The sequence below is a fragment of the Varroa destructor genome, unplaced genomic scaffold, assembly GCF_002443255.2.
Source record: "Varroa destructor unplaced genomic scaffold, Vdes_3.0 BEIS01000004.1, whole genome shotgun sequence".
NCBI lineage: Eukaryota > Metazoa > Arthropoda > Arachnida > Mesostigmata > Varroidae > Varroa > Varroa destructor.
Genome location: NW_019211457.1, coordinates 20,460,014 through 20,474,410, shown reverse-complemented (window position 1 = coordinate 20,474,410; position 14,397 = coordinate 20,460,014). Strand labels below are relative to the sequence as shown.

General features: G+C 41.6%; 1 protein-coding gene across 13 annotated transcripts in view; it reads left to right on the top strand.

Moving 5' to 3' along the window:
* LOC111250514 (agrin-like) overlaps positions 1-14,397 on the top strand; it is a 232,384-nt gene that overhangs the window by 102,677 nt on the left and 115,310 nt on the right. The window lies entirely within an intron of this gene.

Below are 14,397 nucleotides of genomic sequence, written 5' to 3'. Positions count from 1 at the left end.
TAATTTACTGCTAAGTTGGGTATGTTTTGGGGCCAGACTTTAAATAGCCCAAGTAGTTCGGATCCACCTCCGAGAAGTAAAAGAGAATAGTAACAATATGTGTGTGCGCTGTTCCCCAATATTACCTTAACTCCACCGTGTCACTATAGTAGTTATGCATGGTTCCAGTATAAATCTGTCTATGGCAAATTCTATTTTATGATATTTATTAAAGTATGGCGGGCAATATTGTTTTGTTTGAATAATTAGTTGTATCAATAAAATCATCAAAGTTTCTTTTAACAGCAATTATAATACGTGTAACACGTTGTCGGGACAACGGATGCGATGTCTAAGTTTAACTTGACGTGTGTACGTATATGTGCATGCCTACCAAACTGACTTTTACACTCTAGGGTCACGCATTTGGTGCCATATATGCTCGAAACGTAATGGTCCACAGAGCTTTTAGAACAATCATGTGATATAACATAATGTGATGACAGGTAACTCAAGTTCAATTAGCCTTTAAGGACATAGGCATGACACTGATGAAACTAGGGTAGAAAAACGGGTTAGTGAAAAAACACTGACCTGTTCCATACATTTAAAAACTTTGTTGTAAAAATCTAGTGCTGCGAAGTGCATTAGATTTACGTGCATGTTTAAATTTTTCGGTATTTCTAAGTCTCAAATTTAAAATCAAAGTTTCTTTACTATAAAATAACGGAATGGCTTGCATAGCCTTTCCCTCTTGCATCCACAACATGGCTACTCTTTGTATGCACTAAGTGCTTAACCCACGTCCGACAGAAAAGCCCATTTAAGCGCAGATTATTTTCAGAGACTTTCGTTTCACCGTAGTTCACCTTTTGATTCAGAAAAAAGTTTATTTTTTCAATGTTTAAATAAATATTCTAATCTATTGCTATAAAAGAGCATTGCTTTTAGCATTTGTTCCTTTTAACGTTCAAATAATTTAGTAGTTTGAGTTATATTGGTATTAAGCTAAGATTCAGTGTTAATTGAGTTGCATGGTCTTCAATGATCAATTTGATGATGCGTTTAATACATCGTTACGATCGTTGCATGCTCTAACTATCCATCGTTGTATATGATTTAACGCTTCCTGGTTTATCTTTTGCGGAAAGTTACCCAAAATAGTTGATTTCGATCTCTTTTTTTATTTGTATATCTGAAAACTCAAAGAGAGAGATTCTTCCAGAGCTCAAGTTGCTGACACAATGACGGCAATGTCGTTTCGGGCAAGCCAACATCTAAACGGCTTCTTGATAGCGGACTGCCCTCAACGTGACCATAGCAACAGAAACAGAAGTGATGGGTCTGACTAATACTGCAAAGACGACAGAGAGCTCATGAAGTTGATCGGGCGCTCCTGACGTCTACAGTGCTTTCTCTTTCTATCTCTGGTTGCTGGGATCCGCGACTTTGAGTATAGAAGAGCGCTGCGCGAAAACCAGCCACGGGGTGAGGAGAACGGGTGATCGGGATGTGGGTTAGAGAGTCGAGTCGATGACGACGGCCAAGACGTATGTGGTTGCTCTACTAAAAGGTCTTCACTTCCTCTTATCCCGCTCTCGTAAGCAGTTGCCAACAAGAGGCAGCGATGGCGGACCGTGGGCCACAGAACGCTTTTGGTCAGCCGGCTGCCTGGCTGCTCGTTTGCGCGCCCGGCCGCCTACAGTGAGCGGTTCACTCCCAAGGGACGGACTCGCTCCTAAATGACAGCAGACAGCCTCGGCCAAAAGCTTACTGCGGCTGCTGCCTGGCGGCCGCAGGCACCAGGCAGCAGGAAAGAAAGAAGGAAATCCAACGAGAAGCCAGATAGCAGCGGATCACCAGCAACGAGGGAATGGAACAGACATGCAGACAGGCACACACACATACACCCACAAGCAGTAGTCGCACAAGAGGCATCCTCCATATCCATCCCAAACTGCTAGGCTGGCCTCGCAAACCCACAACAACGGTCCCACTGTATTTCCCTTACTATATACGTCTGACGGACCTACTAGAGTGACGACGAAAAAGAGCGAACACACAGGCGTACGGCGAGACGAAAAACTAGGATCGAGAGAGAAAACAAGGCAAAATGAAAAACACAAGGCTGAGAGAGATCGGTGGCCGCAGAAAAACGGAAAAGTCTGGGGCTATACACCGTAGCCGCGCCAATACGGACGATGTCGTGAAGTACAGAAGAAACGGGGGTAGACGATAGAAGAAGGGATCGCCTGTGGGAATGAAAAGGGAGGCCTATTTGCCGCCGCGACGGTCAAGGCCCGGAACGCATCTGTCTTCATTCCAACAAAAGGGGAAACAACGATCAGGGCGGGTTTGTTAGTCGTCGGTGAGACTTCGGGGGTTCCTTTCTTCTTCTGCTTTCTCTCTTATGCTGCCGCTCCTTCCCATTATAGAGAAAGATGGTGGAACGATAGTTCAGCCTTAGCTATGGAAAAAACATTCTGTTTCGAAGTGGCGAACAAAGACGAGAAGGGCACACGAGAAAGCAAGACGCCATAGGAGAAGCAAGTGCAGACATGATCGAACCAGGAGAACATATGCAATATAGCTACAAAGATTTGTAGAAAGTTCAGTAATATCAGTGTAACTCCGGGTACACGCCTTAATAGAGTATTTGCTTATGTGTATCTTTCCAATATTGAAACGTTAGAGTTTTGCTTGTTTGATTAGGTCTGCACACTTTGGTGTAGAATACTTTAACCACGGTCGTGCAAAAAAAATTCAGTTACACATATCCGTGTATATTTGAATCACTTCGGCGTACAGTAGCTGCCTTTCCTATCTCGTATCCCGAGTAGTTGTGTCTCATGATATTGGCTGCTCCGCCTGTCATTATCTACGTATTTCTCCTACTTACCAGTAGTTTTGCCATATATACAATTGTCCAATATACAGGTCGAATCTAAATCAACGCTTACCATTACGTACCACTACCACTAGACGATTTAGAAAAATATATTTTTGTATAATACAGTACACTGCAAACATATACATGGCTACTTGTATATAGCCGTTTTGACCAAAACCTCATAATGCCACCTATCTTTGCATATGACTAATGTGTGGAAATTTAACTTACCTTTGTCCAATAACAACCCATATCACTCTCAGGCCAGGACGAAGCAATCAGTCAGGGCGTGTTTTCGTTCTTGTCGTTGTCGTCGCTGTAGCAGTTGTGGCAAACAAAAACCATGTTTAGTTGGCTACCGTATTCTTATGTCTAACCGAAGCTCCTACACACTGAAGGCAGCAAGCTCTCACGTTGCACTGCCATCAAGGAAATAATACCTACTACTATGCCTTAGTACGCCTCTCACTTGACGAAATGCCTGCCGGGATAGTTCGTGGCTACTAATCCGGCAATTACCTGCGATGCCCGGTCTTGAGCCAAAGGAAGGGACTACGCAAGCCGAAGAATCGAAAGCTCAGTCGAAGGCAGTTTCCGACAGCGGTAGACCGGATTCGGCTGAGTGACATACTCTTATAGGGCGATCAGGAGGTCAGGGACTGAGACAACAAGCCTGCCACTCCCTTAGGGACCTATGTAACCCAAAAAAGGATACCGATCTCCTGCCCTGCCATGTGGATCGGTTGCATTTTACTACGTAAAGCAGACGTATCGATCTTTCTTTGCATTGAAACTGTGTTGCCATGGTAGTCCATTCTGCAATCGCGCAAATGTGTTCCTCTATTGAAGCTTTCCTGGCGCAAACATTGACTAAACCTACATGAGATAGGCAAGTAATGTGAGGGACGCATTAAGTAAAGTACATCCCAACCCTCTAAGGAGGGATGAAATGGCCTATCACGAGGTGGTTTCAATAGGCTCGTTATTTCAGTGAATGAAAGGCTAAGATTGCCTCAAAAGAATGAGCAATGTCACAAGAAGTCTTAGCTTCGTTCACCCTAGCAAATTGGAAAGGCGGGGAGTAGAGCCAACGTAGCAGCAAGACTAAAGGATTCGCAGAATTACTCGTAGTGAACTCAACCACGGGAGCGGGGGCACTTGAGTTGAATTAGATTGTCGCATAATAACGAGAAAAAGCGAAAAGCGTGACAAAAAAGAGGAGTTTAGAAGCTAAAGATCACTCATCACCTGATGATTCCACCTGCCGTCCAGGTCTGAAATAGACTCATCTTGAAAAAAAACGCACTTTGAGCAATACCGCGACTGTCTCTAGTAGTTGGTCGATTGACTGCCGGCCGAGTACCTAGCGATAATAATCCGGAATGCCTCAACATTAAATTTAGTGCAAATGTGATATGGTCTGCCAGTGTTCAGTACGAGTTATAGAATAATAATATAGCGTATCACAAGTACTCGATTGCGCTATTGTCACCACGGACTTCATCGCTCTGGATACATGGAGTGTAGGCGTGCGGGTAGATGTGGAATTTTCGATAGTAATTAGCATTCATAAAACTGATTTTTTACGTTGGCTTATTTATATCATGAAAGGACCTTATACAACGGTATATACGCCTTCAAATCACCTTCCAGTAAATTTCGTTTGGCGGATACGTAATTTGAACAAAAACATTGAAAGATACATTTGACTGTGGCATGCTTCTTATCCCTAATTTTAGCCGACATCCGTACATCAACGTGTCCGTCTCGGGCAGACCCTTTTCGAGTGGTCCTTCCCGATAAATCTTTCCTCATTGACACGAAATCATGTATACAGCATACGAGACGCATGAGCCAGCAATTCCTTAAGTAGACGTACAGCTGCGTTGACCGTCACCGTTCAGTACCAATGCTCTATGCACTTGGGCACGTTGTCAGCCCTTCGTAGGAATGGCTGTTTGAGCGTATGTTAAATCTCCAGGAAATACAGTTAAACCAATAGTAGCTAAGTTGATCCATATTGAATGCGTCTTAAAATTGAAGAATCCTGGACGGATCGAACCTCGTTCGTCGTCTTTCGTTTTCGATTGTATTTGTGGGTTTTTTTTTGCGACGGGACAGAAAGAGATTCACTGGTTTTCTCACTGGTTCGAGTCGCTTGACGCCGTTGGCATCACCGCCTCCGTCGCTCTGGATACATGGGATGGTAGGCGTGCGGGTGAATATGGAAAAAGAGGGTGTAAATGATTTTGCATAAAAACGATACATTTTTAATCAGAGGAAGACACTGACTGAGAAGCGACTGCCCGACCGAGACCGAACGACCAAGAATCCGGTTTCCAAGGGGGAGTTCGCTAGACGGCTCCCAGCCTGCTCTCGTGTTGGGCTTCTACGTACAGCTTCGGATCCATCCATTAATTCATTCTTTGGCGTACACGACTTCGCTCCGTTTAAGTCATCGCAGCTTACGTACTACATTCACACTCGCATGGAATTTCATAGTTCTACGCATACGGTCTACCCGGCGGTTTTTCTAGATGGCAGTGTTTCCGTTCTTCTAAACTTATCGTGATCCTCTCACATCCTGGACAACCAGCTTTCCACTAAGGTACTTGTCTATCCTTGATGCCTCAGCTTTACCAATTTCAACAGCACGTGTCTATTTACGAACGAATCGATATGCGATCGAACAGAAAAAGCCAAAGCTCATGGACGAAACGCAAAAAAAATTCTATTACAATTGTTAATGTTCTGGGCCGAATCGCTTTAGATCTACATTAATCAGGTCATTGTCTATAAAAGTTTAAGCATAAACGCCTTTGCTACGAACCTTAATTAGCACAGTTTATAATTAAAAAATCATTTTGTGGCGTTTTAAGAAGTAGAGATCTATCTCTAGCAAAGTTGGATAAAAATTGCCCAGAGCGGTCATTCACTGGCGATATAATGCAAGAAAATGTCATATTAAAATTTCGTATATCAACGTAGCCGATACGCAACATCGCCACCTCTATACGAAGATTTGATCAAAAAGGCTGTGCAAGCAAACAGATGTAGAGGTCATAGCAATAGCCTATTATGCTCATTTAGATTTTCTAGCTGTTCCTGCGTCTTTGGAAACATTATTTGCTATTCGGAATTCCTATAGAATACTTGTTATTGTATTGGGTTCAAATGGAAATGGCGTATGCAAATCGCAGAATAGCGATTGACGAGATACTAAAAGCTCTTCTTCAATGTCATAGTGTAGACGCGTGTTGTTCCGGCTGTTTCTGTTGAACGGAGAAGACCTACTCGCTGTCGAGAGCCAATTTTGTGATGAGGCGGATAACGCTGTATAGCCGCGATGCTGATTCGGTCTGATCCACACTAACAGCACCTAAGATTTTCACCGATACGGGCCGTAGTCACGACTGTCCGGTTTGGTACTGTGGGAGAAATATACGTCGCGCCTAGTGTTGGTTTGATCTGTCCCCTTTCACGCGTCTAAGCTGTATACAATAAATTAATCAATTATAGGGACGGAGGAAAGTTTCATACACGAAGCCATGATTAAGTCTGCAATAAAATAAATAGTCGTTAAGGGTCGTTGTTACTTAGTGGAGTATACCGGAAGTAATAGTTGTATATTAGTTTTTGCAAAAATAAAACAATGCTTGATCATAATCAGACATACTAAAGACAATCATTTGCGTCATGAGTTTCATTGAGTTATTCCCTCGACGATTAGCGGCCATTCGTAACTTCTATAATTGGCTTGGTGCTTCAAATCAAACGCCTCTTCGTTTATTGAAATAGTTTAATTACCAACACTAAGTTACAGTTCACCATATGTCTTCATTCTTTCCATCCTCATAGCCTCTACTATATTATTATATCGTAAGGCTATTTCGTAAGGAAAATGTGTTTTCCAATATAAAATATTTGTTAACTAACGTTGACACATAAAGTAGGCAGAACTACCCCATCTATACCCAAAATAGTCAGCGTTTCGTGCTTCACGATAATTAGTGATGGTGCAGAAGTGCAATAAAAAGAGGCACGAGATAGTTTATTTAATCTACTTATATAAGTTAAAGAAGTGCTTCTATCACGAAGAAGAACAGCTTCATCCTAAGCTATTATAATGGAAATAGCTAATAGGTGCGATTTTGTACATGGTGAGATTTTTCGAGACATTCAAGCAAATAGTTTCAGTTTAGGATAGTTGATAATCTGGGCTTTGACACAGCAATTCGGACAGCAAGAATCGGGGTAAAATGCCTGAACGATATACTGGAACGTAAGGAGTACGTTGACAGAGCACCCGCGAAAGCTAATTGCAATAAAGGGTATTGATGGGTTGATTGGAAGACCAAAGGGTAGAATAAAATTGAGAAATGTTGAGGAGAGGCTGAAAAAAGTGATTAAAGTAGCTAGAATATAGGCACGGAAATTTTTAGAGATAGGACGTAGGCAAGCATGTTTCAAGGTTCGGGGGTTTGCTTTTTTCTGTAGGTATGGGCCGCCGTCTCGTGCAACTGTGCAGTAATAACTAAGAGCGACGAGCAAGTATTTATGGACAAATATTAGAACTTCAAAGGGAAACTCAGTGAACGCAAGGTGGTAGACCATGAAAATAGTGCAGAGGCAGCTAAAGGAGAAGGCGCTTGATATGGGATAGCCAAGAGAAATCGCGGTTGGAATAGGGAATAAGAAAGAAAAATTGGTACTGAATAATTATCTAAGGCGGGGATTGCAAGGGCAACAATACCTGATTTTGGAAGTCCAACATAGAGGCATTCATACATCTGTTTGCTTGCCTTGACTCATAATTGGTACTAAATTTGATAGTGCTTTCCGTGAGTTTGCACTTATTAGACACTCTCGTAATGAATCTAAGCTTTAATCGTAACGATACACTTCACCTCCAAATTGCGTGGCAATTGCTTATATTTAGCGATGACTAGCCATTTATATAGCTAAATGTTCGACTACATAGTAGTCCAACAATGTATCACACACTAAAACTGCTAATAAGATGATGACTGAAATCCAACTCTGGTTGTATAGTGACCCGAGGGTCTGGGTTAGAGTTTACGCTTGAAAACTAGTTATTCACTGCCAGTAGTACCTTGCAGCTCATTAGAGTCTACAAAAATCTTTGCTTGGTTCTATAATTTTCCGTCGTCAACAAAAAGTGTTTTCTAAACTGTTGTTAGGGTTAATAAGGCACTTTGTGAAACTTAGAAAATTCTTCCTCATGTACAACAATGAATATGTTTAACACACGCAGTGCTCCCCCAACTGACTCTTCTGAATAGATAGCACTTGTCGAGGCAAACTTTTGTGTGTTTGGGCTGTATTCAATAAGTGTAATATCGCTCTTGCAACTGGTCTAAATAACTTAAGCATGGCCGGTTTTAAAAACTGCTGATATTTTAGTTGAATACGGCATTTAAAACTTCACAATACATTATCCGCACTCGTTGTTAGAGTCCAAAGCAGCTCCACTAGAACAACCCTTAACTCTCTTCCACCTTGTTATGAATACTATATCGGGTAGTAATAAGAAATAATCTAAAATTAGATTGATGACAATAGCTAAAGAAAAAACCCTAAGCTAAACGGCAGACTAGCTAGGAAAAAACACAACATTCAAAAAAACAACGAATTAGTACTTACTCAAATGAAGAAGTTATTTAATTCGACTTGAATCAGAAAATACAGAAAGAGCTGACCGAAGCAAGAAGCAGGATTTCACCCACGTTTTATTTTATTAAAGTTTATTGCTTCTGCGGCATAATTCCTAACCTAGGCAAGCTCTAACGCCTTCAGTGAGATTATCCGGTGCCCGTTAGCCACTGAGTATGAGCGATGATAAACAAGCCAGTAATAATTGACAGTCATAGAAAGCCTTTTTCTTTTCGGGTCATTTTGAGTAACTCATTACTATCAGTGACGCTAACTAAAACTGACAGGTGATATCACATCTTATCAGAGCAAAGAACAGCTCGAATAGAGATCGGCTGCTATAGAATATACAGCACTGGCACCTTGAAAAAAAGAGAAGGACTAAACTCTGCTTTTATTACTATACGTTTGCCAATTATGTCAAGTGGTTCGTCGAATTTATAGGTTGGGTGGCGACAAGTTTTCCCAGTATTCGTCTTCTGTGGAAAGAGATCCACGGTTAAATCTCTCCTAGGATGATTCAATAGTCATTTCAATGCATCCTTAACACTATAAACTGACTGCCTAAGGCAAGGTCAAAAAAGCTTCGCCAAGCGCTGCGCGAATAATGCAATTACTCTTACCTAGGTGTAGCTCTAGGTGTTCCGTTCTTGCTTGGTATTATTTTTCAGTTATACCTCTATGACAATAGTGATGTTTCGTTGATCCAACAATGTTTCCATATTGCTGCTCCGTTAAGTATCTGAACAGGTTGTTCAATACGCGAACATTTTAGCAACCCACTAAGTGACGAAAATTTGTTTAGATTAGTCGCTGGATCACCTGTAGTTGCTGGCAGTACTCGCGCTCCCGGAACCTGAGCAACAGAGTCAGTGCTGAGTCTAAAAGACAGTGTATTTGCCCTTTCGCATGGGAAAATCCGGCCCACTTTTCCAAAGTGACGATTCCGCTAATTTACGAGCTTAGTCTCTCCTAGACGACAGATCTACGGGATTATCGATTCTCGAACGAAGCCTCCATTAATATGACAATGTATGCGTTAAAACCTCTTGAAAAAGCTTTTTAACATAACCTTCAGGGTAAATGCAATGCTATTTGCGCGTTAGACCAAAGGAATACGTTTTTTTCAAAATTTTCCAACTAAGGGTTTTCCTTTACCTTCCTTCAGTGCCAGCCTACTTGCCGAAAGTTTAGCGGCCATAAGTTCCCTCCAGGGAGTCGTAAAATCGTCGAATTGCCTTAGTACTGCAAGTCTCGCTTTTGTTGTTATCAAATGAACTACAAGTTTACCATAAGCCGAATAAACTTTGAGGTGATAAACTTGATTGCTTGTATTAGCAAATATTTGCAACTCTTCCCTGAACATAATGTCATTGTCTAATCCAAGTTAACGTAATACAATGAATAAACAAGAATTTTTTCAATTGTTAAATTAAATTAATACAATTGCTTCTGTAAATCAATTGTAAAGTTGGTCTCCAAACTTAACTTCCTTACATGCGCTTCTTGTTGAATTAGTTTGAAATTCATCGTGAACGGCGACAGTAGACCCTAAGGACCCTTGAAGTCTTGGTGTTCTATAGCGTTTTATTAACAAACTCGAGCATCCCACCTCCGCACACCATGAAACGTTAGGGAGCCTCGTCATGTCAAAAGGTTGTGTTCGGGCGTTTGACTTCGAACTGACTTTTCCGCAAAGCGCATCTAATAAATGTGCGTCTGTACGGAAGTTCTCCATATGAGCGTTTCGAAGAATACATCCCTTAAATTTGTACTGATTAACAGATCGTTCATATATGGATCCTGGATTAACATTTTTATAAGCTCCTGGACGAGATTCTGCAGGGAATTGGCATGTTCTTAAACAACCTTGATAGTATTAAGCTGACTATTCTTAACTCCAAAATAAGTTGCCGTCACTTTAAAAGTATCTGGCTGGAAAAATTTTCTGGATTTTTAAACCGGTAGAGTTCCAAATGATTCCGATCATTCGGATGAGCCTTGATCATTACATGCATCTTTCGGATATTACCTGGGCACACTACCTCGCCTGAAAATCGTTAAAGCTTGAAATGGGCACGAAAACGAATTTGGGATATAATGAATGCAATAATTCGGCGACAATTACTTTTCAGATGCTGCAGAAGCGTTAGGTAGTAAACCCCCTTTACAAGATTCTTTGATATGCAGAACTATTAGACACAAAATATTGAGGTTGCTATTTGAAACTGTTTCTATTAATCCTTTCTTAACATCTTACTCTTAAATAGCCTCTTAATCAGTGATTGCCGTTGCTATTTTATCTTTTAAAATCATATAAACCTCGTGGGTTCTACCAGCAAGACGTTCCATAACGCTAGTATTCCGACCAATTCTAAATACTAGACACCCATAGATTCTCGATTTCGAAGTAATTCTAGATTTGGCGCTGCTAGAATTGTAGCTAAATCATAGAAACATGTTTTAAATATAATTTCAGTCATTTTCGGCTAACATTATGTTAGCACACAAGCACCGTGATGGGGCTGGCGTTCATGAGTCATTACCCCAATTAGCCTATTGTTTTCGAATACGAAACGCACACGTGAAACAGATAACATTTCGGACAAAACGAGTCCGCGAAAACAGTAACGTACATCTATCCTTTCCTAATTGGCTTGGCTTTGAAACGATGAACTAGCTAATGAAACTTCTTTGAAAATCTTCGCTTAATATGGGTCTAGTTTGTGGCAAATCATTATATAACAATTTCCTGTAGGTAATAAACTCGCCGACAGCCAGCCCGTGATTGATCTATTTTAGATGATGTCGTGTCATAAGTGATCACCTTTACAGAACTGACGCTATAATTTCCTCAATTCGAGAGACATTTCCTACATACGTTTTTTCTCCCACGTACATGAATAATTTACAGTTAGGATTTCATCTCAACAGTTAGCTGGATCATGACGTCCTTTACAAAACATAATTTTGTCCTTGCATGTTTTACGAAGGACACAATCTACAAGCATGCAATTTCTACAATTGTGTGCTCACCATTTTGATAGTAGATATTCGTAATTTGTGGTTGTTGTCTCTCTTCCGACATCTTGAACATATGTGATATTTTTTTGTTATGTTACAGACTTGTTTTTCTCTGGCGGCTAACCCGTTTCCAATAAAATCTTAGAAATTCTAAAATGGTGGCAAGATTCTCATCCGTGCATCTAACATACCAAAGTGAAGCTGTCTATCATTTGTATTCTACTGACTTAGCGAAGTGAGGCAACGCATCTGCAATTGCTTTTAGTAAAGGTATATACGTAGCGCAGGCAAAGAATAATTTATACAGCTTTTATATAAGTAAAATTTTAAATGTGTTTATTTTACCTAATATCTACGTAAATTCTCCACTTGACTAACTTTTGTTATCCAAATAGATTGCACATCCCCGCATTTCTTAATGAGGAATCGTAATATATTTTGGTAAGTTGCTTTTGCCATCGGTACTTTAATGACTACTAGTAAACTGTGTCGAAGTGAACGTTTTTGCAAATCGTTCATTGAAGCTCGTTCGTGAAGAGAAACTTATTAAATGAAATAAAAAGAGTAGAAATTTACGCTTGGTCGCCGCAAAATGGCTTTGTCTTAGACCGTTCAGACCTTAGCAGATTGACGCTTGTTATCATTTCCCTGAACAAAGGCGGTCACACCTTGTAGTATTTTACTCTCGTGCGCATTAAGAATGCCTTGACAACCTTAGATTAATACACTAACCTAATCATTCGAAAGCGGTACCAGCTTCTCCGATACATAAATGAGCCCCCCAGCTTATGTCTCTTGTTTTTATGGAAAAAAAAATGAGCCTGAATTTGATCTGCCTGGACACGACCGAGAAGTGAGCTATCCAAATATTTTCCTGACTTCGCTAAATACGTTATTTAATTATTCGGCTCTCACCTTATTCACGCACTAATCTCTATACCTTTTATTGCAGTTGTCTAGCGAACTTTTCGTTTCAGTGCGTTCTACAGCTTGTTCGGTAGATATTACTTTAACTTCATCAGTTAATGTACCTATACTACTGACGAATCAACTGGCTTCATTGCCAACAACACAAAATAGGAATCAGCCGGTATTGCCATTGAAATGGAGAAACTCTGTACAGGATTTTTGTTGCGTAATTCAGAATAATCGTGTGGCTTTACATAAAAATTGAGAACATGAATTGTGTGAGTTTATGTATATTAAAGAACTAAGTTGTATGGTAACGGTAGCTGAAAAACCTATGGGCCTTTGTATACCTTGCAGGAAAACTTATGGTCATAGTTCATTAAGGCCAACAACAGGATGACCTAAACAGGCATTCACCAACACAAGGTGAAAAAGCGAGTTAGTAAACAGAGAAATTGGATAGGTAACATAGAAGTTTCCAAAGTGACCTGATCCGCTAATTACCTTCGAGATATCTATACCTTTCTTTTATAAGTGTTGCAAGCTCGTGACGTTAATACCTTTACAGTTTAGAAAAGCATACGTATCTGTTCTTGCTCTATAAGACCATAAACTGAAGTGTAAAATATATATATATATATAAAACTTGAATAGCTTCGTTGAAATGTATTAGCTTCTATTCAGTTTTCACTATATTGGGATGGTATCCGACAGAACGTTGTGGGGGGCAGCAACAGTAACTACTGCATGAACTAAAGGGGTGAGTGAGTAAAACATAGCCGAAGCAAATGTAGCTGCTCTTCCGCCAAAAGCTCGTTTCGTCCGCCCAGGCTCCGCCCGGCCTCCCTAAGAACTGCAGCTGTAGCAATAGCAGTAACAGCAGCAACGGCGGCATGCTTCTATGCGTAAAGAAAAGAAGTTTCTTAATTATTTGTAACTTTTTATGCATGAACGGCTTCGCCCTACTCCCCTTCCAGCCAGCCCGGTTCCCGCCGTGAAGGTTAGCAGACCGCTGTCGCCACGGATTGCGCTACAACACAGGCAGCATTGGCGTGCGTTTACTATAGGGTTTCGAAAAGAAATGCGTCCCGGTCGTGTTTTAGGGATGGAAGGGCCGTTGTTGGAGTCTAGATAAGGGGGTCCAATGGATCCTGAGCATGGGACAACAAAGCTGGTGGCGGGACAGGAGCCATGACCGCCACTACAGCTGGTGCCTATGAGGCTTATATGAACAACTGTCGGCAGCTTTGTGGGGTTGTCGCAGCAAAGGAGCGGCTTTGGGAATCCGTGGAAAGGGGATCGTTCACATGGTACGGGGCGCTTTGTTCACATGGGGGCTTCGCTTCTTCTGTAGCTGACAACTGCCAGTGGCATACGTTTTTGCGGCCGACCCACTGCTTAGCGTCGCTCGCCCACTTCCACCACGATAGTTACCACTGAAACCACCAGGAACACTGAGTTGCCGCTGCAACTGGCTTCATCGTCATTGCCATCGCCACCGTCGCTGCTGTCATCACTGGGGCTCCGTGAGAAGCAGTCGCAGACAACGCACCGACACCAGTCTATAGCAAAACGCTGCTGCTACAACTGCGCCATGTCGACTAAGCCGGTTTTCTGGCTGGTTAGCTCGTTCACTTTTACCACGAATGAGCAAACTGCGCCTAGTCGGACCAGACAGACTCGAACCGGCTTTTCGTGTGTCTTGAGTTTAAGGAAGCCATCCTCTTCCCAACTTTTTTCAGTGAGGAAAAGAATGAAAGGAAGATAACTGGGAAGAGCACGAATAAGACTGGAAGGGACGGCTGTTGCTCGTTTTGAAGGGCTTCGAGCCCTCCACTCCTCTTTCTCGCTGAAGAAACCGGTAGCTGCAGTAGCACAGGCCACCACCGAAACCGTTGAACTATACGAAGATGATAGCGCGA